Source organism: Dipteris shenzhenensis, chromosome 4 (assembly GCF_047967505.1).
Source record: "Dipteris shenzhenensis isolate YYH24624 ecotype China chromosome 4, Dip_SZ_1.0, whole genome shotgun sequence".
NCBI classification, from domain to species: domain Eukaryota; kingdom Viridiplantae; phylum Streptophyta; class Polypodiopsida; order Gleicheniales; family Dipteridaceae; genus Dipteris; species Dipteris shenzhenensis.
The window spans coordinates 3,048,499-3,073,321 of record NC_141599.1 but is presented as its reverse complement, the minus strand read 5'-3'; the positions used below and the strand labels follow the sequence as shown (position 1 = coordinate 3,073,321).

General features: G+C 47.1%; 1 protein-coding gene across 2 annotated transcripts in view; it reads left to right on the top strand.

The window, feature by feature from the left end:
* LOC147902330 (sodium/hydrogen exchanger 1-like) overlaps positions 1 to 24,823 on the top strand; it is a 95,647-nt gene that overhangs the window by 69,731 nt on the left and 1,093 nt on the right. The window lies entirely within an intron of this gene.

The window sequence follows — 24,823 nt, the reverse complement described above, 5'->3', positions numbered from 1 at the left end:
TGAAATCTTTTATTTCTGTGTGGGAAACCCCAAAAAGAAGTAAAAACCCACCAATAAGTACAAAGAAAAAATTTACAAGTAAAGCCTCAGAGCAAAAGTCATGAGGCAGCCAAGTAAAAAGTTACAAGATCAAACTGGAGGAGGATCAAATACAAAATCCTCCAGTTTCAGATTGTTGCTTTGTAAAAATTGATGCAGTGAAGAAACTACACGATCAATAAAAACCACCTGTTTTTAGTCCTTGTGATTCTTCTTAATATAAGCTGGAAGCCGGAATTTTCGAATCACAGGGTCAAAAACCTGTTGCAACATAGGATGAAAAGACTCTAGAGAAAAATAAACATCTGCATCCTGAACAGAAAGAGACCTTGGCACAGTCTTCACAGGCATAGGAACTGGATCAATATCTGTACTCTCTGAAGAAGGAGCATCTGACGAAAGAGCTGCATCAGATAAATCAGGACTCATCATGCCAGCTTCAGTCAGGATAGCAACTTGAGAGAGAGCATGCGAATCATCTTGTAAAATCCCCTCTGCAAGGGGTACATCCATATACTGAGGAGAAGGAGACTGATGGTGCTCAACAGGGGTGCCATCCTGAGCTTCTTCAGCAAGAGAAAGATTGGCCTACGGTTTATCTATCTTCCTCCAGTAGTGCTTCGGAGTAGTAGAAGAAGGCTAGCCATAGCAAAAACCGGAGGAGAAGGGAGAGTAACCTTGACAGTTGAAGAAGGAGCAGGCAGGAGTGGACCTGGATGCAGAAGGGAAATCACGTGTAAAATGACCAACCTGTTGGCACCGATAACATGCAGTGGGAAAAGATGCAAAATGCAGCTTGATGCGCATCGGATGGGCAAATCCCAAATCAAGATCCAGAGTAGATGGCACGGGTTGCATCATATCCCACAAAACGCAAAGGCGAACATCACGGGAAGCTTGCAAGAACTTCTGTCGCGGAACATGAAGAGGCCTCCCCAAAAGTGCTGCAAGAGTAGGAAGATGCTGAAGAAAAGGCACTTGCAGCGCTTTGAGAGTAATCCAGACGAGACAGTGTGTGAGAAGGGTAGCAGAAGGATCGAAAAGTGGATCCCAGTGCATCACATAAGCAAAGAAACCAGCTCAAGGAACACCAACACAACTGACAAGCCGCTCCACCACATCAGTCGAAGAACAGTGGGCATAATAAAACCCTTTGCCCAGAAAGACAAAGGAGGAAATACAATCCGGACCCACTGCGGCTTCAGCCCAACGATGAGGATTAAGAAGGCAAAGCACCGCGCTTCGGTCGAATGAAAACTCATGCAGGAGGAACAGAGGAAGTGGAAAACACAAAAGAGGTTTCGGGAGGAGCAGCAGCAAGAAAAGATGGAGAGGAAGGTGATGGCTGCAAGGAGTGTACAGATCGCACAGGATCAGCGAGGGAGAACTGAACGGAGAAGGGATTGCAGACTGAATGAAGAGGCGGGGACGGTATGGACGTCCGTACAGACTGTACGGATGGCCGTACAGTACACTAGCACAATTGACAAGCTGCTCCACCACATCAGTCGAAGAATAGTGGGCATAATAAAACCCTTTGCCCAGAAAGACAAAGGAGGAAATACAATCCGAACCCACTGCAGCTTCAGCCCAACGACGAAGACAAGTGGCAGAAAGAACCCTGCCCATAAAGTAGAGACAGACTCCAAACTGTTGAGCCTGTCGAAGACCTAAAACCAGAAGGGTAGAATCCAATGAACAAACAAACGGGGAACCCGATGAAGGAACATCTTTGATAGAGGCTGAACATAACTGGCGCAGAAGATCCAGTTGAAGGGAAGAAGAAGGGCCATCTGCGAGATCAAGCTTTGCCAATTTGAAAGAGGATGAAGAAGGCAAAGCACCACGCTTCCGTCGAATGAAAACTCGTGCAAGAGGAACAGAGGAAGCGGAAAACACAAAAGAGGTTTCGGGAGGAGCAGCAGCAAGAAAAGATGGAGAGGAAGGTGATGGCTGCAAGGAGTGTACAGATCGCATAGGATCAGCGAGGGAGAACCGAACGGAGAAGGGACTGCAGGCTGAATCAAGAGGCGGGGACTGTACGGACGTCCCGTACAGTTTGTATAGATGGCCGTACAGATGGTACGGATTGCAGAACTGGCGAGGGGACAGATGCAGAGGCGGCGAAAGTATGTACGGACAGACTTGGGGGTTGCGAAATTGGCGACATGACATGTACGGAAGAGGATGAAGGCTGTACGGATGGGAAAGAGGGTCGTACATGCTGTACGGACGCCGAAAAATGCACAGAGGGGAGCTGGTAGGGTACGGATGAGGACGAGGAAGGCCTTGGGGTGGACTGACAAGGTACAGAGGAGGGCACACACACACACACCTCTCTCTCTCTCTCTCTCTCTCACACACACACACACACACACACACACACATACATTTTTTTTTAGTGAAATCTTTTTATTTCTGTGTGGGAAATCCCAAAAAAGAGGTAAAAACCCACCAATAGGTACAAAGAAAAAATTTACAAGTAAAGCCTCATAGGAAAACTCATGAGGCAGCCCAGTAAAAAGTTACATATCCACTGGAGGAGAATGAAACAAAAGATCCTCCAGTTTCAGATTGTTGCTTCGTGAAAAGTGATGTAGTGGAGTAACTGCACCATCAATAAAAACTAGCTGTTTTTTGCCCTTGCGATTCTTCTTAATATAAGCTAGCAGCCGGAATTTTTGAATCACAGGGTCAAAAACCTGTTGTAACCAAGGATGAAAAGAATCCAAAGAAAAAGGAACATCTGCATCTTGAACAGAAATAGACTCTAGCACGATCATCACAGGCGAAGGAGCTGGATCAACATTAGTATCATCTAAAGAAGGAGCTGCATCAGATAAATCACAACTCATCGTTTCGGCTTCACTCCTATGTATGTGTGTGTGTGTGTGCGCGCGATGCGTGCGTGCTATACGGACCAAATGAAACCGGCCTTCGATAAACAAAAGGGTAGTGATCTTTTTCTACTAAGTCATAAACTTCATAAATAGCCACAATGCAAGCTTCAGTCACTTTAATCACATAGCACAACTTAGAAACAAGCTTCAACAACAGCAAAGGTGAGGCTAGAATGCCCCTTCTCAATGAAAATAGTACGCAATGCATCCACTGGCCCCAAATGCCTTGGTGTCCCTTCTGGTATTTATTGAATGCTTCTGAATGGAAATGCTTTATAACAAGGGTTCAACCCTGCACTGTTCCTCTCTGCAAATCCTCTACTTGTCTTCAAGGCATCTAATCCAAGTGCACCACTAGAATTCCCACTGGCAAGGCATACTCCGGCATTCAGTTCTGATCTAACACAACTTAGAGGCATTCAGGCATCCAAACCACAGGCAAATTGAGCTCAAGGCAGCCTCAAGGCTATCACATGCATCCACACTACCCTTAGGCCTTCCACAGGATCACCCTTGCCTTTGGGTGCTTGCTAGAACTTGTAGGAGTCCTGAAAGGACTGCACACAACACGCATGCACTGCAAAAAGCTGCAAAGCAAGAAAGAACAAGGAAAAACAGAATCTGGAACCAACTCCCGTTGTCTGTGGCAGAGGGGCGAGCTCCTTCCTCGTACCTATCCTCTGTCCAAGCTCCTCGCAGGGTGCAGGTGTCTTCCAGCAATCAGGAGAAGAGAGAAATGAAGGTAGAGAGCGGAGGGTGAACAAGAAAGAGCTGTAGAGGAAAGATGGTTCACAGATCTGCCGCGAAATGATTGCCTCAAGATCTGTGCCTGAGTTCTCCTAAGAGAGGGTGCCAAAAGCAGCAGGGAAAGTTCCTCCTGCAGCCTGCATTGGTCCAAAACAGCTCTAGAAGCCACCACGCAGCCAAAAACATGTGCACAAAGGTCCATCACAGCAAAAGACAACCCCGGGCACTTGTTGGAGGTAGCTGAACACGTCTACACGGATTTCGTACAGCTATCCGTACAGTCCGTATGAAAATTTTCAGAAAGTTCAGAAAGGACTTCTGGCACTTCCTAGAAGTGCGTACTAGCCTTGGAACAGTCAAAATAGACTTAAAACGGCTTAAAACTGCACAAGAACAACTGAAAACGTCCAACCCCTCTGGAAGAGTGAGGGGAGAGAGATGGAAGGTGGGGGAAGGGCATGCATACACATGCATGACAAATGGCACCTCCTCCTTGCCATTTGCCCCTTCATTAAAGTCCTAACCCCCATATCAAGGACAACGTTGGTTGTCCTTGGGCCCAACTTTTAGACCCCTCGTTTAAAGCCTTTGCCTTGCCCCTAGGACCTAGTGGTGCACCTAACTTTGCCCTTCGGAACTTCTAGGAAGTGTGCACTTCCTCTAGCCAGTCCCTCACGGCCAAACCATTACAACACTTAACCATGGTTAACCCCGAGTTAAGCGTAGGTTGAGTTACGAAGATACTTTACATCACTTTTCATGTCCTCGTGACATACCCTCCTCTTAAAACAGCAAACTACCTAGGTTGCTGCTGAAAAAGTACAAATAGGCAGAAATAGCCCATACCAAAATATACATCATTTGTAAGATACAACTTGCAATGATAATATGGGCTAGGAGAGCTCGAGAGTCCATCCATACATCAATGCATCCTCTATGTCGAGTGTCGCGATCACCCATCATGGAGACCTCACAGTAGAAATACTGTCAGCAAGCTGCATCTCGGGTGAGACACTCTATGCCACCAAGTGATCTCGAGATATATGAGCAGTCTGAATCAAGGGGAGGTGCTACCTTCCCCTTGAGCACCAGGCAATGCTCCAGATCTCTACTCTGCTGAACCTGTAGGAGCCTGTACCATAGTTGGCACAAGCTGAAACGCGTCGAGGTAGAGCTGCAAAATCTGAGGTGAGTTTGCCAGGTCACCCTCCTCCATCCACCTCGCATCCAGTGCAGGATAATTCCTGAACTTCATCAGGTAGCGACAGGAAACTCTACCTTTCACTTTTCTTTCCATATGTGCCAAAATCTGTTCCGGAACCAAGATTTCATCCAACTCTTCCACCTCGGGCTGATTCTCATGCAGCAGGTCAGCAGGCACAACACCCTGGAAAGGCTTCAATAAACTCACATGAAAGGCATTGTGTATGGTCCAAGTGGTAGGTAGCTTCAGCCTGTAAGCTCCATCATTAATGCGTTCAAAAACCTGAAAAGGACCATAATACCACATCGTCAGCTTTGTGTACACTTTCGTCTTGCCTTTCATCTTCTTGAGTCGTGCTTTTTGAAAACACAGCAGCACCCAATCGCCCTCTTTCAAGAGTAACTCACAGCGATGCTTATCGGCTGCCCATTTGTGCTTCTCTTGGCTTTTCTGGAGGGCTGTTTTGACCTTTTGGTAAGCAACATCCAAACTTTCCACAAATCTATCTGCTTCAAAAATCTTCTCTTTGGTATGCAGAATGGTTGCCGTTCTCTTGCCACAATTTCAAAGGGGGCTTTCCCCGTGGATGAGTGTATAGTGTTGTTGTATGCGAACTCAACAAGTGGCAAAAATTGCTCCCATTTCGATTGTTGATCCGAAATATAGCATTTGAGAAGATCAAGGGCAGTGGAATTGGCTTCTTCGCCCATCAGATTCAGGATGGAAAGAGGATGAGAAATTCAGCATGGTACCCATCTTCTCAAAAATACCTCTCCAGAAAAGACTTGTCATTCGCGGGCTCTATCACTGACAATTGATTGAGGCATCCCGTGATGTTTAAACACATGAGACATAAAGAGTCTCACCATCTGGTCTGCTGTAATTTTCTTTCTGACGGGAATGAAGTGGGCCTGCTTGCTGAATCTGCAAATAATAGTCCATATCCCATCATGTCCAGATGGTGTAGGAGGAAGATCAACGATAAAATCCATGGCAATGCTCTGCCAAGGTTGATCGGGAATAGGTAGAGGCTGCAGCAGTACAGCTGGCTTCTACCTGTCATATATCACCTTTTGGCAGGAGATGCATGTCCTGATATATGCCTCGACATCTCTCCTCAATGATGGCCAAAAGAAATAGTGTTCCACAGCTTTGATGGTGGAATCAATGCCTCTGTGTCTTGCATAGGGTGGAGCATGACTCTCTGTCAACACTTTGGGCCTCAACTGTTTCGTGACACACAATCTGCCATGCATCGTCAGAAATCCGTCTTTGAGAGTATAGTGCTTGTACCTCTATCCATCAACCAACTGATCATAAATCTGTGAAAAATCAGCATCATTGGCATATTGATCCTTCATGGCATCAAGCTCATCATGATATGCAATGGTCACTGCTGAAACTTGGGGCTTAATAGACACTGCATCTGGAGTGGGCTTGCGTGAGAGTGCATTTGCAACAACATTCTTCTTCCCAGGCACATGCACAATCTGCAAATGAAACATAGAAAGAAAATTTTCCCACCTCATATGCTTCTCAGACAACTTTCTCTGAGTGAGAAAGTACCGCAGTGATTGATGATTGGTCTGAACATGAAAATCAGCACCCAAAAGATAATGCTTCCAGGTCAAAAGAGCATGGATGACAGCCAACATCTCTTTCTCATAGATGCCAAAATTCATTTCAGCATCTTGGAGCACTCTACTCTCGTATGCCACGACTCTTCCATCCTGCGTAAGTACCCCTCCTATGCTATTCCCACATGCATCTGCTTGGACAGCGAAGGGGTTTGCAAAGATCTGGCAAAATAATCACAGGATTTGAGTAGAGGTAGGTCAAGAGCTGCAATTTCTTTGGGATCCCATCTGAAAGTGACCCCTTTCTTCTGTAAGGCATGTAAAGGAGATGCAAACACCTTGTAATTGAACATAACATTCTTCATAGCGACTTCATTCAAGGCACTGGGAGAGAGAAATCAACCTGATCTCTACAAAATACCGAATGAACCTCCCGTAGTACAAGCACAAGCCCAAAAAGCTGCGTCTTCATGGATGTTCTTCAGGTGTGGCTGATTCCTAATGGCCTCTACCTTGGCAGGGTCTATCCTAACTCCATCCTTGGAAACAATGTGCCCCGAGAAAATGGATCTCATGCATGAAGAATTCACTTTTCTTGGCATTGACAAGCAGCTTATGCTTCTGTAGCTCCTTGAGAACAATTGCCAGGTGCTTCCTATGTTCAGTCTCATCCTGAGAGAACACGATGATGTCATCGAAGAAAGTGCTAACAAAGGCTCGGTGCTCTCTAAAAATCTTGTCCATCATTCTGTTGAAGGTGGCAGGTGCATTGGTTAACCCAAATGGCATGACAAGAAACTCGTACAGACCAAATGTGGTACAAAATGCTGTTTTGTGAAGATCCTCTGGCTGAATTCTGATCTGGTGATAACCACTCTTCAGATCAATGTGGCTGAACATTCCAGACCCCTGTAACCTATCCAAAATATCATCTATCCGAGGTATAGGGAATCTGTTCTTAATGGTAATCTTATTGAGGGCTCTGTAGTCACTGCACATCCGCCAGGATCCATCCTTCTTCTGGACCAAGAGCACGGGTGAGCAGTAAGGTGAAGAGAAGGGGCTGAATCAGCCCCTTCTCCAGCAGGTCCTTGACCTGGTTCATAATTTCCTCTTGCTGGGCTGCACTGACCTTGTAAGGAGGTCGGTTAGGAGGACTGCTGCTAGGGATTATATCTATCGTGTGGTCTTCTGGTCTTTCAGGGGGCAACTCGTGTGGAAGTGAGTCAGAAAAACAGTCCCTAAACTGAAAAAGAAAATCTGTCCGCTGTTTTTCCAGCTTAGAAAAATGAGACTCTTCTTCTACTTATTCTTTTCAGATGCAAACACTAAGTACACTGAAAGATGCTTTTTCATTATGTTGCCAATGGTAGAAGCAGATACAACAGGAATGGATTCTCCCTTCAATTTAGCATCCAGAACGTGGGTCTTGCCACGGTGAGTGATTGTGATTGTTTTATTCTTTGTATCCAAAACAGCCCCAACACGAAGGTGCCAAGGTATCCACAGTAACACATCACAACCATTCAACGGCATAATATAGAACTCTTCTGTGTCCACGTAGCTTTGAATATGCATCCGCAGCTTGCCTATCACCGGAGTAACTGACTGGCTGGACAAGCCATATCTGCATCACACAAAGGACCCATCTCTTCTGCCCTTATTCCTAACTTTCCAGCGAGCTCTGGAGAGATGAAATTGGCCTTGGCTCCCGGATCGAAAAACATCAGAGCTGTCTGGTCTCTTATCTTGCCCCATGCCCGGCATAACTCTGTAGCATCTGTATTCTGAACAGCCCAAATCAAGTTGATAAAAGACCAGCAGTGGGCTTGGGCTTTTTATTCTTCTGATCAGTTCTCTTTTCCTCCTTGTGCTCACCCTGCTCAGAAGGAGGGAACTTCCGCTTCTTATGTGGGCATTCAAAAGCCCTGTGGCCTTCCTCCTTGCAAATATAACACTTGTTGGCATCATAGAGAATTTGCTTTTCCTCATCAGACATGCGGGTCGGTACTCGCCTCTATCCTTCAACAAACTTTGCCTTCATGGGCTGCGAAAACTTTCTAAACTTCTTAGGGGATTCCGTCTTGCTGCCCTTCGACCTTGATGTCTCCTATGAGCTTCCTTTGAACCCAGAAGCTTTCCCTTGCATTAGTGCATAAGCTGTAGTGGCATTCTCAACCAACTGAGACATATTGGAAACCCTTGTCTTTGTGCAATAGTTCCGAATCTCCTTTGGCAACCCATAGCGATATCTTTCAATTTGCTCGGACAACGGTACATGTCTATAAGAATTTGTTGGCAGTAGGGCTTCCCAAAACTTCTTATTGTAGTCCTCCAAATTTCTGCAATTTGCAGCATCCAACCTGTACCAGGTGGTAATGATATCCACCTCAAAAGTGGTAGTGAGCCATGTTGCTGAGAAGACCTGCTTGAATTCGACCCAAGTGGTAGGTGCTCTGCCTTGCAAGAGGAGGTTGGTCCACCATTGGAGCGCATTGCCCTTCAAAAAGGTGGCTGTCTTTCGGACTTTGGAGGATTCTGTGAAGTGTCCACCTGAGTAGGCAGCATCAAACTGTTGCACAAATGTCAAAGGATTCAATCTGTCCTACATCCCATTGAAAGTCTTGAATTTGACAGTTGCCCCTCCCTCCTTGTAATCTTTCAATTTGCCTTTAGGGGTGAGATTGTCATAAATGGGGGGCTGTAAAAATGGTGGGGGCATCACTGCTCCCGCATTTTGAGCCATTCCAACCGTACCCATGATGGGGTTTGGCATTCCAGGTCCTACTCCCTATATCTGTGGCATATTCCAAGTATTGCCCATTGTCCCAGGCATTCCTGTCTGCATTCCTGGCTGCATCCCAATGTTTGAGTACATCATATTGGCATTTGCAGGGGGCATTCCACCCATCATAGGTTGCTGGAAATTCTGCATCCCCGGCTGCGTGCTGCCCATAAAGCTACCTAGCATTCCGGGTGCCTCTGCGGATGGTGCCACCATTGCTTGAAAAATTGATCCCCCTCCGAAATATCATGGATGCATCGTGGGCTGAGGAAGGACTTGCTGTCCCTGATTGATTGAATGAAAGTTATTGGCATTACTCGCTACAGGGTTGATCGAGGGCATCTCTGACGGCTGTCCACCGAAAGAAACATGTCTAGGAGTCTCCTTATGCTTCTTATGTTTCTTCTGAGATGACTTTTTGCTTCCAAGGGAAGCAATCATAGGGGGAGGAGCTTGCCTAATCTCCGTGATAGCATGTTGCAACTATGGCAGGGCTGCCGCTACACTTTGCATTCGTAGCTGAAAAAGTGCATTGGGATCAAGCTCCTCTGCCTCATCTACCTCATCCTGTGAGTCCTCCGTTGCATGCTCAGGAGAGACGGTATTTATTTAATGCTTCTGAATGGAAATGCTTTACAACAAGGGTTCAACCTTGCACTGTTCCTCTCTGCAAATCCTCTACTTGTCTTCAAGGCATCTAATCCAAATGCACCACTAGAATTCCCACTGGCAAGGCATACTCAGGCATTCACTTCTGATCTGACACAACTTAGAGACATTCAGGCATCCAAACCACTTGCAAACTGAGCTCAAGGCAGCCTCAAGGCTATCACATGCATCCACATTGCCCTTAGGCCTTCCACAGGATTACCCTTGCCTTTGGGTGCTTGCTAGAACCTGTAGGAGTACTGAAAGGACTGCACACAACATGCATGCACTGCAAAAAGCTGCAAAACAAGAAAGAACAAGGAAAAACATAATTTGGAACCAACTCCCGTTGTCTATGACAGAGGGGTGAGCTCCTTCCTTGCACCTATCCTCTGTCCAAGCTCCCCCCAGGGTGCAGGTGTCTTCTAGCAATCAGGAGAAGAGAGAAATGAAGGTAGAGAGCAGAGGGTGAACAAGAAAGAGCTGTAGAGGAAAGATGGTTCATAGATCTGTCCCGAAATGATTGCCTCGAGATTTGTGCCTGAGTCTTCCTAAGAGAGGGTGCCAGAAGCAGCAGGGAAAGTTCCTCCTGCAGCCTACATTGGTCTAAAGCAGCTCCAGAACAGCTCTAGAAGCCACCACGCAGCTAGAAATATGCGCACAAAGGTCCAGTACAGCAAAAGACAACCCCGGGCACCTGTTGGGGGCAGCTGAACACGTTTGTACGGACGTCCGTACGGAAATTTTCAGAAAGTTCAGAAAGGACTTCTGGCACTTCCTATAGGTGCGTACTAGCCTTGGAACAGTCAAAACAGACTTAAAACGGCTTAAAACGGCTAAAAACAGGCTTGAAAGAGCTTAAACAGCTCAAAAAGCTCAAAAACTGCACAAGAACAACTGAAAACGTCCAACACCTCTGGGAGAGTGAGGGGAGAGAGATGGAAGGTGGGGGAAGGGCATGCATACACATGCATGACAAATGGCACCTCCTCCTTGCCATTTGCCCCTTCATTAAAGTCCTAATGCCCATACCAATGTCCTTGGGCCCAATTTTTAGGCCCTTCTTTTAAAGCCTTTGCCTTGCCCCTAGGACCTAGTGGTGCACCTAGACTTTGCCCTTAGGAACTTCTAGGAAGTGTGCACTTCCTCTAGCCAGTCCCTCACGGCCAAACCATTACAACACTTAACCATGGTTAACCCCGAGTTAAGCGTAGGTTGAGTTACGAAGATACTTTACATCACTTTTCACGTCCTCGTGACACCAAATCATATACGAATATGGACACAGTATGCCACCCTCTATTAGCATGGTGCTAAATAGATGTGGACCCCTATGGCACCGATACTTGTTCTTCTACCTCCTATGGCACCTTAAAAACATTCAGCCTGCGTTGCTCTCGTGGAGCTTGTGTGAGCCTACCCTGCAAACACACCTTCCTGCTGCTCCTTTGGGCAGCCAATCGTAAGGCAGTGTTTGCTCCCGTGATCCTTGACCTCCTTGCTGCTGTGTTGGCTGCCAATGGTGAGGCACAAGTATCCCTTGATTCCATCCTCCCTTTCTGCTGTGTGGGCAGCCCCTTGTGAAGACTTGTTGCTGTAGGTCTGGACCTCCCTGCTGTAGTGTTGGAAGCTCAACTTGAAGCACCAGAACCATGGAACAATGAAATGTGGAATGCCCCCTTTTTTGGAAATAGAGGATAGAATCACTCACACCTCACTTCCTCTCTAGCTCATACAACACTCAGAAAAACGGAAAGAGAGATAGGACAAAACTGAGATATATTCCTCCACAATCATGGGCAACAAAAGCTCAAGGGTGAGCGTGTACAAACAGCCCGAGTGCTGTCAATGATCCTGAGCCTCTTCCTCTCCCTATGCGCTTGCCTGTGTGCAAGGCTATAAGTGCAGGTGATGAGGAATGAGGGGGGAAGGGGGGGCTTTTTATGGGAGGGGCTAGGCCCCCTTATTTTGGCCGACTAGGGAGTCGGCTCCCTGCCCAAGGCACCAACCTGCCAGCCCACCAACCGACCTGATTGGTCGGCCTTTGCTGGCTGGTCAGGCCAGCTTAGGCCAGCCCTATTTAAGGGCCCATAAGCCATGCTTATGGGCTGCTGTTGCAGCTGTCAACTCTGCCCGTGCGCAGGTCCAAGAGCGCCTAGTAAGTCGTGCCATCTTCACTCTGCAGCTCAGGCTCCTTGACAGGTAGGTGTTCTGCCTTTTCACCTCCCCTACCCCCTATGGTCTCCTGCCCCCCTTGTCCCCTCAAATCGGGGGCTCACAGGTGGGGCAATGACCTTCTAACACCCCCTCTCAATGTCACAACTGTGGGCCAATCCCCATGCGTTGAATGAGGTGCTCCAACTGCTCTTTGGGAATCGCCTTCGTGAAGACATCTGAGATGATGTCGTTGGTTGGGAAGTATATCAACTCTATGACTTCTTCGTGGATGAGTTGTCGAACAAAGTGGTAGTGGACCTCAATGTGCTTCGTCCGTGCGTGAAACACGGGGTTGTTGGCGATCGCTATGCAACTCTGGTTGTCGCACATAACTACAGTCGCATCTTCTTGGGCCACATTCATGTCCTCCAAGATCCACTTGAGCCACAATGCTTCACATGCCGCTATACAAGCAGCCATGTACTCCGTCTCTGTAGATGAAAGGGCGACAGTAGGTTGTTTCTTACTCAGCCATGACACGGGTCCTGATGAGAGTAAGGAATAATATCCATAGGTTGATCTTCGAGTATCAATGTCACTTGCCCAATCACTATCACAGAAACCTCCCAACTCAATGCCTTTGGTATAAGTGATGCCGTAGGTGCAGGTGCCCTTTAAGTACCTTAGCACCCTTGTACCTACGTCCCAATGAGCCTTCTTGGGTGTGGCGGAGAACTGACAGAGCAATTTAACGTCGAAGGAAATGTCTGGTCGAGTATTGGTGAGGTAAAGCAAACTCCCCACCAAGCGTTGATATAGTGATGAATCAACTGGCTGAGATGGATCATGCACACTCTGCTTTAGACCAGTTTCCATGGGAGTCACTGCAGCTTTGCAAATTTCAATCTCAAAGCGTTTGAGCAGTTTCCTACAATACTTCTCCTGTGAAATAAAGATATTGCTCTTTCCCTGCTTCACCTCAATCCCAAGAAAGTAGTGAAGTATGCCTAAGTCAGTCATCTCGAACTTCTCCATAAGAAGTCTCTTGACTTGAGCAATCTTCTTCGTATGATCCCCAGTAATGATGAGGTCATCCACATATAGAATCAATACCAGGCACAAATCCCCCTCTGTGTCGAGATAGAGATTTGCCTCTGATGGACTCCGTTGAAGCCTGATCTTTTGAAAGAAAATATCTATCCGTTGGTACTAAGCTCTGGGGGCGTGTTTCAGCCCGCATAAGGCCTTCTTTAGCTTTCAGACTTTTGATGGGGATCCTGGAATTTGAAATCCTGGTGGCTGCACCACATATACCTCCTCCTCTAAGTTACCATAAAAAAATGCAGACTTGATGTCCATCTAAAAGATAGGCCAACTATGATGAGCAGCCTAGGCAATGACTGTCCGAATAGTCACCATCCTAGCGTGGGGGCAAAGGTCTCGTCGAAGTCAAGTCCTTTTGACTGTGTGCATAGCCTTTCACCACCAATCTTGCTTTGTACTTGTCCAAGCTCCCATTTGACTTGAACTTAAGCTTGTACACCCATTTAGTCCCGATGACCTTTCGCCCGGTTGGTTTTGGCACTAAATCCCAGGTGTCATTTTTCAAAATAACCATCTCTGCCTTCATGGCTTCCTGCCATTCTGGTATATCCTTCGCTTCTTGAAAGAAATGGGACTCCGCAAGTTGAGCTACCAAAGCGAAGTTCACGGAGGGAGTCTTCATGTTTCTTTGAGACCGCCACGCTCTGGAACGACTTTCGGGTATGTCCGTGACCTGTGCGTCTGCTAACGTCTTCAAATACCATTGAGGTAGCTTCTTCTCAGATGGAGGTACTTTGGATGAAGTTGACTTGGGAGCTGGCTCTGGAATGGCATCATGCTCCACCTCCTCCTCCTCCTCCTCCTAGGGGTCTTTAGTCGGCTCCACCTCGCGGATGGTGACTTTGGGTGGGGGTAACGCTAGAAGTTTTGGAACCTCCCCGACAGGCTGTGGCTTGGTCTCTTCAAAGATCACATCCGTGCTGATAAGGATCTTCTTCTTGTCCGTGTCGAATAGGCAGCAGGCCTTGGACTCTTCGCTATATCCCACAAAGATACAGCTTCGGCTATGGGGATCCAGCTTTGTTCGCTCATCAAATGCTGTAGAACAAAAAAACCTCAGATGAGATTTGATGAGCTTCTTACCATGATAAGCTTCGTATGGAGTCTTGCCATCAACAACCTTGGTCTTGGTTCTGTTGAGGATGTGAACGGCAATGTTCACGGCTTCACCCCAGCAAGCTTTCGAGAGATTCCTCCCTTGCAACATGGTCAACCTTGTCTCTGCGACGGTCCTGTGCTTCCTCTTAGCAACTCCATTCTGTTGAGATGTGCGAGCTGTCGTGAGCTATCTCTTAATCCCTTGCTTCTTGCAGAATCCATTGAACTCGGTAGAAGTGAACTCTCCCCCTTTGTTGGTGCAGAAGGCTTTGATTACCTCTCCGCTCTCCTTCTCTACTTGGGCCTTCCAGTCTTTGAATTTTTCGAAAGCCTGAGATTTCTTGGCTAGGCAGAATACCCATGTCATGCGACTGAAATTATCAACAAGTAAGAGAGAATACTGCAAACTTGTAAATGAATTTGTCGACATTGGGCCGCAGATGTCGGTGTGAACTAACTTGAGCGGCTTCTTGGCCCATGATGAGGCCTCCTGTGAGAACTTGTCCCTGTGTAGCTTGCCTTCCACGCAAGCCTTGCAGACACGATCATTGCTTGCAATCGGTGGAAGTCCATCCACCATCTTTGTCTTCTGCATCTCGGAGAGAGTGCCATAGTTGACGTGACCGAACTGCTCGTGCCATAAACTAGATCTTCCATGGTCCCCGTGCACCAACAGAGTGTTGAGCCGATATAGCTCATGCTCCTCAACACCTCGAGCCACCACCTAGGTGTTCATTTGCCTTGGATGTGATAGTGACCTTGCCGTTGTCGAATAACACCAACATATTGTGCTAGTCCATCTGACTGACAAGCAATAGGTTCTTGCACAAATTCGGTACATACAATACACCGGAAATCAACGCCTCGTTTCTTGCAGTCGTAATGAACGAAATACTACCGACACCCTTCACAGGGCATGATCGGTTATGCCCAACAGTGACCTTGAAATCGGGATGCGTACCTTCCATGGTTTTGAACCATTCCTTCTTGTTGGACATGTGCTTTGAAGCTCCACTGTCCACATGCCAACCTTCCTCTCCCTCACTGACTGCATAAGCGGAGCAGTACTCAGTGATGATGAAGAGAGCACTAGTCATGACGTTTTCCGATTCGGTCTTTGGCTCCTCCTTGGACTTGAACTCCTTCTTGAGGTCTGCCTTCTTCTTGCGGCACTCTTTAGCAGAATGACCAAGCTTCTCACAGTAGAAGCACTTCATCTGTCTCATTTTCTCTGCATCATCAGTCTTGTTTTTGTTCTTGGAGTCTTTGAACTTACCCTTGCCGGGCTTGTCCCTTGCCACGAGAGCCTTCTCGTCCGATTGCATAAACAGCTTTTTTCAAGCCTCTTCCTGCAATAGTAAAGGCCCAAGCTCCTCGAAGATGAGAGGCTTGGTCCTCTGTCCTGCAGTGACCGTAGTCACGAAACTCTCAAAGCTTCTAGGTAGCTTGTGTAAGGTCAACAATGCCAGTTGACTTGACTCTACCTTCTGACCAACTGCCGCGAGTTGGTCCCTCACCATCTTGACTTTTGTCAGGTGGTCATGAACATTGTCTGCCTCATTCATGTTTAGGTTGTACAATTGGTGTTGGAGCATCAGAATCCAAGATGTATTGTCCATTTCATACAAATCCTTCAGGATAGCCCACGTCTCTACAGACGTCTCGGCTACCTGGATGTGCGGAAGAATAGAGTCCGCCGTGGTCCCAATGATTAATGCTAGGGAGTGGGCATCTTTGTGTTCCCAATTATCAAGCTCTTCACCATCCACTAGAATGAGAATCTTCCCCGTGTTGTCCAACAAGTCTCCGGGTTTTGCCTCCATCCCTGTCGTTAGCTTCCACAACTTCCCAGCCACAAGATGGCTCCGGATCTTCATTTTCTAGATCGGGTAGTTCGACCCGTCTAGCTTCCCTGACTCTCCGAAGTTCGGGATTGTAAATGAGAAAGAATTTGGAGGAGGAAGGAAGAGAAGGGGCTGAAGAGACAACAATAGAATCCTTTTCCTCCATCCTTGCTGTAATAAAGAACAGTAAACTGAATATACAGCGGAGAACTTGACCATGCAGCAAACCTGAATGTCAATTGGAGTCGCCTTCTAGCAGAGGTACTCCGTGAGAGATTGAGAGGGAGAGAGATTTGGAGTAGGGAGAAGGAGACACACTCACCGTAGTCACACACCAGTGGGTGGGGATAAAACAATAAGTGGTACCTCCCCAAGTACACACACTAGTATATATATCTATGGATAAGACTAGGGCCACTAAGTACCTAAGTACAATGTGTACTTAGTGTACTTAGTAGTACTAGACGAAAACTGTTACAAGGGTGGCCAGTGCCTTTACCCCAACAACCTCCCACTTAAAGGCAGTGTGCCCATAAGAGAGAGTAAAGAAAAAACAGCAATATACATCATCATGTACAAGACCAATTGGTTTGCTTATCCTATACCCATAAGCCGTCTGCAGTGTGCAAACCGCTCAGCAGCCAATCCTTTGGTCAACAGATCTGCTGGATTGTCATCAGTGTGAACTTTCACAAGCTGAAGTTGCTTGTTCTCAAGCACCTCCCTGATAAAATGATACTTCACGTCGATGTGCTTCGTCTTTGCATGAAAAACAGGATTTCGTGCCAACTGTATGGCACTCTGACTGTCACAATGCAACAATGGAGTATCACTAGAGTAGCCCAAATCTGCCACTAGCCGAGATAGCCATATAGCTTCCTTGCACGCCTCAGTGGCTGCAATATATTCAGCTTCTGTAGTAGACAATGCGACGCATTGCTGCATTCTAGATACCCACGACACTGCACCTCCAGTGAAAGTGAAAACGTATCCGGTAGTAGACTTCCGGGTATCAGGGTGACCGGCATAATCAGAGTCTGTATAACCTTGCACTTTTGCATCTTGACTGCCGAAACATATACACAAGTCCTGTGTACCCTTCAGGTATCTCATGACACCTTTTACTGCATTCCAATGCTTTTTGCCAGGTTTAGCCATGTATCTGCTAACCACTCCCACTGCAAACGCAATATCGGGCCTGGTTGCAACCATAGCATACATGAGACTGCCACATGCTGATGCATACGGAATCTTTGACATCTCAGCTTTTTCAGCATCTGTCTGAGGGCTGTCCAAAGCACTGATTTTCACATAAGGAGGCAATGGAGTACCAATACTCTTCCCCCCCTCCATGTGAAATCTCTGCAAGACCTTGCCAATATATTCCTTCTGAGACAAGTATAGCAACCGCTTTTCCCTATCCCGAAGTATCCGCATACCCAATATATGGTTGGCATCACCAAGATCTTTCATATCAAAGGTCTGGTGCAATCTCTTTTTCAAGGCATTCATCTCATTATGAGATTTTCCAGCAATTAACATGTCATCCACATACAAAATGAGGATAAGTAAACTGCCATCTGAAGCTTTCTTGGTATACAAGCAGTGATCAATGTCACTTCTCCTGTAACCCTGGGTTCGCATGAATGTATCAAACTTATGATACCATTCCTTGGGTGCCTGCTTTAGACCATAAAGACTTTTCTTTAGTTTGCATACAAGCTTCTCTTTGCCCTTCACTGTAAAACCCTCTGGCTGCTGCATAAAAATTTCCTCATGTAAATCACCATGAAGAAATGCTGTCTTGACATCCATTTGGACCAAGTCCATATCTGCATGTGCAACCAATGCTAATACAGTTCTGAGTGTTGTCATCTTAACAACAGGAGAGAATATCTCGTCAAAGTCAACACCATATTCCTGCTTGAACCCCTTGGCAACCAGTCTGGCTTTATGCCTTGGCTTTTCACCAGGTGTGACCTTAAGTCGATAAACCCATTTGCATGGCAGTACCTTCTTACCAGTAGGCAAGGATACCAATTCCCAATTGCCATTCTTGTGAAGGCTGTCCATTTCAGCCTTCATAGCAAGATCCCATTGAACCTTGTCTGCCCTCTGCCTAGCCTCTCTGTAGCATGAAGGCTCTCCACAATCAGTGAGCATCAAATAATCAATGCCTGGAACAAATCTTTCTGGCTGCCGCGTCGGTCTAGTTGACCTTCTAACCCAATGACCATCGTCTTGAGCTGGCTGTCCAGCCTGTTCATCACCCAGATAAGGTGGCTGTCCCATGTCTCCTGGCTGCATTTGCATGTCAGGAAGATCACCTAACTGTGCTTCATCCATTGGGATGTCTTCTGCCATACCTGGCTGTCCATTAGGACCTGCTGCAGCATCATTTAATGGCTGGTTATGCTGCTGTTGTGGCTGATTTACAGCCTGTTCATGTTGCCCATGATGCCTGTCATCATCAATAGTTACTTTTAAAGGTCCCTGCTGTACAACAGGTTCCTTGAACATGATGGTTTCATCAAACACGACATCATTGCTGCGTATAAGTTTTCTGTTCTTGGGATCCCAAATCCTGTAGCCCATCTCACCTTTGTCACCGTAACCTAGGAATATGCATTTAAGAGACTTTGGATCCAGTTTAGTTCTGTCCTCCCTGCGTACATGCACATACGCGACACAACCAAAGACCCGTAGGTGTTTGTAAGACAGAGGCTTACCCGTCCATGCCTGTTCAGGCACACCGCCACATAGTCTCTTGTTTGGTGACCTGTTAATAAGGTGCACAACTGTCTTTACAGCTTCAGCCCAAAATGTGTGGGGCAATGCAGCATGTGACAACATGGATCTGACTTTCTCTTGAATGGTCCTGAACATTTTTTCAGCTGTACCATTCTGTGGAGGATCATATGGTGCAGACAACACCCTTTGAATACCCTTTGCCTTACAGAATTCTTGAAATTCTTTGGACAAATACTCTCCACCATTGTCAGATCGTAAGGCTTTCAGTTTTTTGGCTGTCTCATTTTCGACCAGTGCAACAAACTTAGTGAAAGCCTTGAACGTATCACTCTTCTTTCTGAGAGTGTAAACCCACACTTTGCGGGTGGCGTCATCTATGAATGACAGTATGTACTTTGAACCTCCTAAAGAGAGTGTAGGCATCTCACACACATCTGTATGTACTAGCTCCAAGAGCTGTAATTTTTGATCTGACCTTCTCTTATGAGGTATTTGTACTTGACGACCGTAGAGACAAAATTCACATTTCTTTAAATCTGAATATTTTAGACTCGGCAAGTAACCAAAATGAGCCAATTGCTCCATTCCCTTAATACTCATATGGCCAAGCCGGCTATGCCACAATGAAATCTTTGGCAGCTCGGTGGCATTTACATCAGAATGCGGACAATGTCCAGCATGAAGTGAGTACAAAGTATCAACCTTAGGACCCCTGGCAATAGCCATTGCCCCTTTGCTGATTTTCCATTTCTGACTGCCAAAGGTGGTATGATAACCATCGTCATCCAACAACCCTGTGGAAATCAAGTTTTTCTTCACCTCAGGAACATGTCTGACCCCTTTGAGCATTAACTGCTGGCCATTTTCAAGAACAAGCTTGACATCACCTATGCCAATGATAGAACATGCATGGTTATCACCAAGAAAGACAACTCCCTTTTGCCCTCCTGCATATCTGACAAACAGATTTCTGTAGGATGTCACATGAAAGGAAGCACTTGAATCTATAATCCAGGAAAACATATCTGATCCATCACCAGCATGAAGTGTATGAGCCTCCAGTGAAGAGGTGAAACATATCTCATGTCCACTGTCACTGTCACTAACATAAGTAACATTCAGCTCCTCTTTTTCTTTGCCCTTAGACTTGCCTTGAGCCTTGCCTTCTTTGGCTCTCTGGTCATTCTTCTTTTGAAAACACTTTTTCTCAATATGTCCCTTCTTGCCACAATAGTTGCATACAAGATCACTCTTAGAGCGGGACTTGCTCCTCTCTCTTTCTTTGTCTTTTCCACGTGTTTTGGACCTGCTGCGTGCATTCAAAGCATTTGACTTCCCAATAGCATTGTTCTTTCTGTTCATCTCTTCCTGTAGAAGAGCACTCTCCACATCTGCAAATAACAGAATGGCTTTTGAGTTGCTGGTAGAAGTCCTGAATGTGTCCCATGACTCAGGTAGAGAACATAGGATGAGTGTAGCTTTCAGCTCATCATCAAGCTTCAACCCCTTGTTGATCACCTGGCTGAATATGCTGTTAAACTCAATAATATGAGTGGACATAGCTGTCCCCTCCTTCATTTGAAGACCAACAAGCTTTTTTAGCCAGTAAGCTTTTCCCGTGGCACTTTTCTTGGCATAAGTATCCTCAAGACGTTGCCACATCTTCCACGCAGTAGGTTCATCCCTGATGCCTACAACCAGTGAATCAACAACTGTAAGCATAATGGTCGACCTGGCCAAGCCGTCCATCTTCTCCCACTGCTCATCAGTAACGTTGGGGGGCCTAACACCCTTCTCCTTTATAGGCTTGTACTGGTCCTTCTGCATCAGCACATTGTAGCATTGTGTCCTCCATATGTCGTAATTTTTAGCTCCTTCAAGCTTCTTTATCTGAAACAAGGACGACACGTCGCTGCCGGAACTCATGGTAAAGAAAGTAGAGTTTGACTCCCTGTAGTCGTGCAATTAAGCACTAGTCACTCCAAGAAAATTCCCCCGCAGCGGAAGTACGATCAAAAGTGAATTTGGTACTGTTTCAGTGGCACAAAACCAACTGAATATTTTTCTCCCACTTGCTGCAGAAACAGTACAGCAAACTGTTCCTTTGTTTTTCGCTGGCGAAAGTGCGGTACGGCTGCGTCAAATCGCTCCAGAAAAATCCCAGAACTGATATAATAGAAAACAGCAGTATTTTTGACTTTTGTTGATAGCCAAACCTGATGTTTGACAGTCCCGGACTGTCAAAAAAAAAGGAACTGTAAATCTCTGATTTTTGATGAAAATCCCTGATTTTAGACCTCCATATGCTTCATAAACTTCCCCCCCAACTGAATTTGCAGTTTGGAAGTAAGGTGGCTCAAAAGCCCTTTGAATGCATGAAGAAAATCAGGGATGTGACCTCCAATTTGAAAAGATTGACCTTTGACCAAACACTGTAAGTCAAATTTGCACTTTCAAAGCATAGTTAGCCTGATGCATGTAGAGTGCTCCCACTTGACAAATTGCCGGTCAGGCTACAAAAGCCCCAAATTTGACTAAAGTCAAACTTGGTCAAAATCGACCAAATCTGTACCAAATGTGATTGTACTTTCAGCAACAAGCTAAAGCATTTGTCACAAGCATAATAGCATCAAAAGCCCCTTGAATTGGCAGCACATTCCGTGCATTGACACAGTAAATGGCATCAACTGCTACTGCTCACACAAGGTGTTTGACTGCAAATCCATTGAGTTGCATCCAACAAAGCATACACTGCAAGTATCAAGTACAGATCTGTCCAATGCATACTCTCAGTGCCACCACTGTGTACAATCACTGGCCAAGTGATAAGACCTGTCTCAACACTGTTTGCGGCATAATGCCTCAGTGCGAGTGTAAGCCCTGCCCCAAGTAGAACACCTTGGCTCAAATGCCAGTGGCGAAAGACAATGTTTTCCCGTGAAAACAGATAAACAGAAAAGAAATGTGCCTCGATCTGTGGTACCCTGACTGTTGGCTGTACGTGAAAGTCAAGTACAGCAGTGCTGTACCAGATTTCGAGAGAGAAGGGGGGGAACTGGAGCTCGACCGCGCCCAGTTGGAGCTCGACGGCGCCTTCGCCTATGCCTCGTGCTGCTTCTGCAGCTTAGCTCGCCCGCGCCCGCGCCTTGCAGCCCTTGCCTCGCGCCTTGCAGCCCTTGCCTGCGCCGTTGCAGCCGCGCCTTGCCTGCGCCCTTGCAGCCGCGCCTTCGCGATCCGTCCGTACGGTTGTACGGACGACGTACGGCCGTACGGATCGGTCCGTACGGAAGGGGTAGGCTAGGGAGAGGAGGGAGAGAGAGAGCCCGTTGGCTCTGATACCAGTTGAGAGATTGAGAGGGAGAGAGATTTGGAGTAGGGAGTGAAGGAGACACTCACCGTAGTCACACACCAGTGGGTGGGGATAAAACAATAAGTGGTACCTCCCCAAGTACACACACTAGTATATATATCTGTGGATAAGACTAGGGCCACTAAGTACCTAAGTACAATGTGTACTTAGTGTACTTAGTAGTACTAGACGAAAACTGTTACAAGGGTGGCCAGTGCCTTTACCCCAACACTCCGATCTAGAGCTGTGAACCTAGCTTTGATACCATGTTGGAAATAGAGGATAGAATCACTCACACCTCACTTCCTCTCTAGCTCATATAACACTCAGAAAAACTGAAAGAGAGATAGGACAAAACTCAGATATATTCCTCCACAATCGTGGGCAACAAAAACTCAAGGGTGAGTGTGTACAAACAGCCCGAGTGCTGTCAATGATGCTGAGCCTCTTCCTCTCCCTGTGCGCTTGCCTGTGTGCAAGGCTGTAAGTGCAGGTGATGAGGAATGAGGGGGGAAGGGGGGGCTTTTCATAGGAGGGGCTAGGCCCCCTTATTTTGGCCAACTAGGGAGTCAGCTCCCTGCCCAAGGCACCGACCTGCCAGCCCACCAACCGACCTGATTGGTCGGCCTTTGCTGGCTCGTCAGGCCAGCTTAGGCGAGGCCTATTTAAGGGCCCATAAGCCCTGCTTATGGGCTGCTGTTGCAGCTGTCAACTCTGCCCGTGCGCAGGTCCAAGAGCACCTAGGATGTCGCGCCATCTTCACTCTGCAGCGCGGGCTCCCTGACAGGTAGGTCTTCTGCCTTTTCACCTCCCCTACCCCCTATGGTCTCCTGCCCCCTTGTCCCCTCAAATCGGTGGCTCACAAGTGGGGCAGTGACCTTCTAACACCCTTGGGGGCCCTTTTATAGGGAACTAAGCCCCTGGAACTGGCCGACCAGCCCACAGACTCGACCGACCAATCTGTTGCATTGCTCTGCCCCTCCATCCTATGAATAGGCCCTGCGCACACCTGGCTCCTTTCCGCCTGCAGCCTGCCTCGTCTCTGCTGTTTCGCTGTATGCTCCAGCCTCACCATTGTGCTGCAGTGCATCACCCTGTGACAGCCTGTACAGACTGCCGTACTGCTGCATTTGATCCAGGCTCTGCTGTTGACCAGGTGAGCTCTCTCTTACATTCCGACCTGCTCTTGACTTCCCCAGATGCTCCTTGTGTGGTGTGCAGTCTGTAGCTACTGCCTGCAGCCTCCTTTGCAAGTCCAGTCCTGCTCTTATCAGTGCATCCCATGCTGCTGGTCCTGGTCACATGTTTTGCCCATGGTCGGGGCCCCTCCCCCATGCTCTCCTCATTTGGGGCTCAAAGATGGGGAGGTGACCTTCCAAACTCCAACACCCCCTCTCACCAACCTATCGTGGGCCAATCTCCACACGTCGATGTGGATGCTCCATTAGCTCCCATGGAGAAGCCCTTTGGAACAAGTCAGAGTCATCCTTGCTCATTGGTCTTTCAATCCTGAGCTCTTACTCCTCCAAGTCCGGATTCATGTAAGCGAACCACCCTGGTACACAAGTACCACTCCGGCAGCAGATATCTCCTGTGCAGCCACGTGGGACCAACACCTAAGTGAGGATGGATTCATTTAGACTCTTGGATGCTTACAGATCCATCAAACCTGTGTAGTACGGATCCCCCCATGGGCCAGCTCAAGACCTGATCTCATAGATCGCAGATCGAGGCAGGTCACACGATTCAAGAACACTGCAAAACAAAGAGCTGAGGCTCTGCACCCTTTGTGATACACATGAGGTTGAGACTAAGGGGCGTGTACGGATGTGATGTCTGCCCCCGGTATTACGACATTCGAAGGAGATACCACTGTCTTTCCTCCCATGGATACATGGGACATGAGCGGAGTCATTGACTACACAAACCAGGGATGTGCCACATTCTTTGTACATGAGGTCACCCAACTTAAGTCTAGACTCATGAGACACATGGCCCCTGACAGTAAGAGATCACAAACGAGTTCTTCTCATGAGAAGAGATGGATGGGAGACGTCGAGTTCGAGACCTTGATTTTGAGGCACACCAGGTCAGCAAGATAGGCCGAGCGAGCACCGTCCCATACGAGGCTCCATTATTGCAGCATCCTGGCGTTAAGATGGCTTACACAACCCACAGGTACATCTTACAGAGAGGAGCAAAGGACATCAGCAGTAGATGACAGACATATTTCAGAGCCACCGTGACTCCAGATGGGATCCTAGTCAGGCCCATGCAAAGCTCAGGTTAATTATGCTCAAGACATGATATAGGACACGACAGGAACTCCTCGACACATGGGTTTCTTTCCTACAGTTCTAGCTTCATCAGTAGTTCTTTCTTTGAGGTGTGATAGTAGATACCTCCAGTTCCCCCCAACAGGGGGTGTACTCCCATGACGATTTCAGATTCATGGTCTCATAGGCAAGAAGACCTTATCTGTTCCAACTGTGGCTTTGATAGTGGTCCATTATTCATGGAGCTCTGTCCCCAGTGCTTTTTCGTTCTCTTATTGAGAAAATTGGCCTGGCCATGTTGCCTTTCAATCAATAGAGAGATTTTCTCAGTTTAAAAAGAAAAC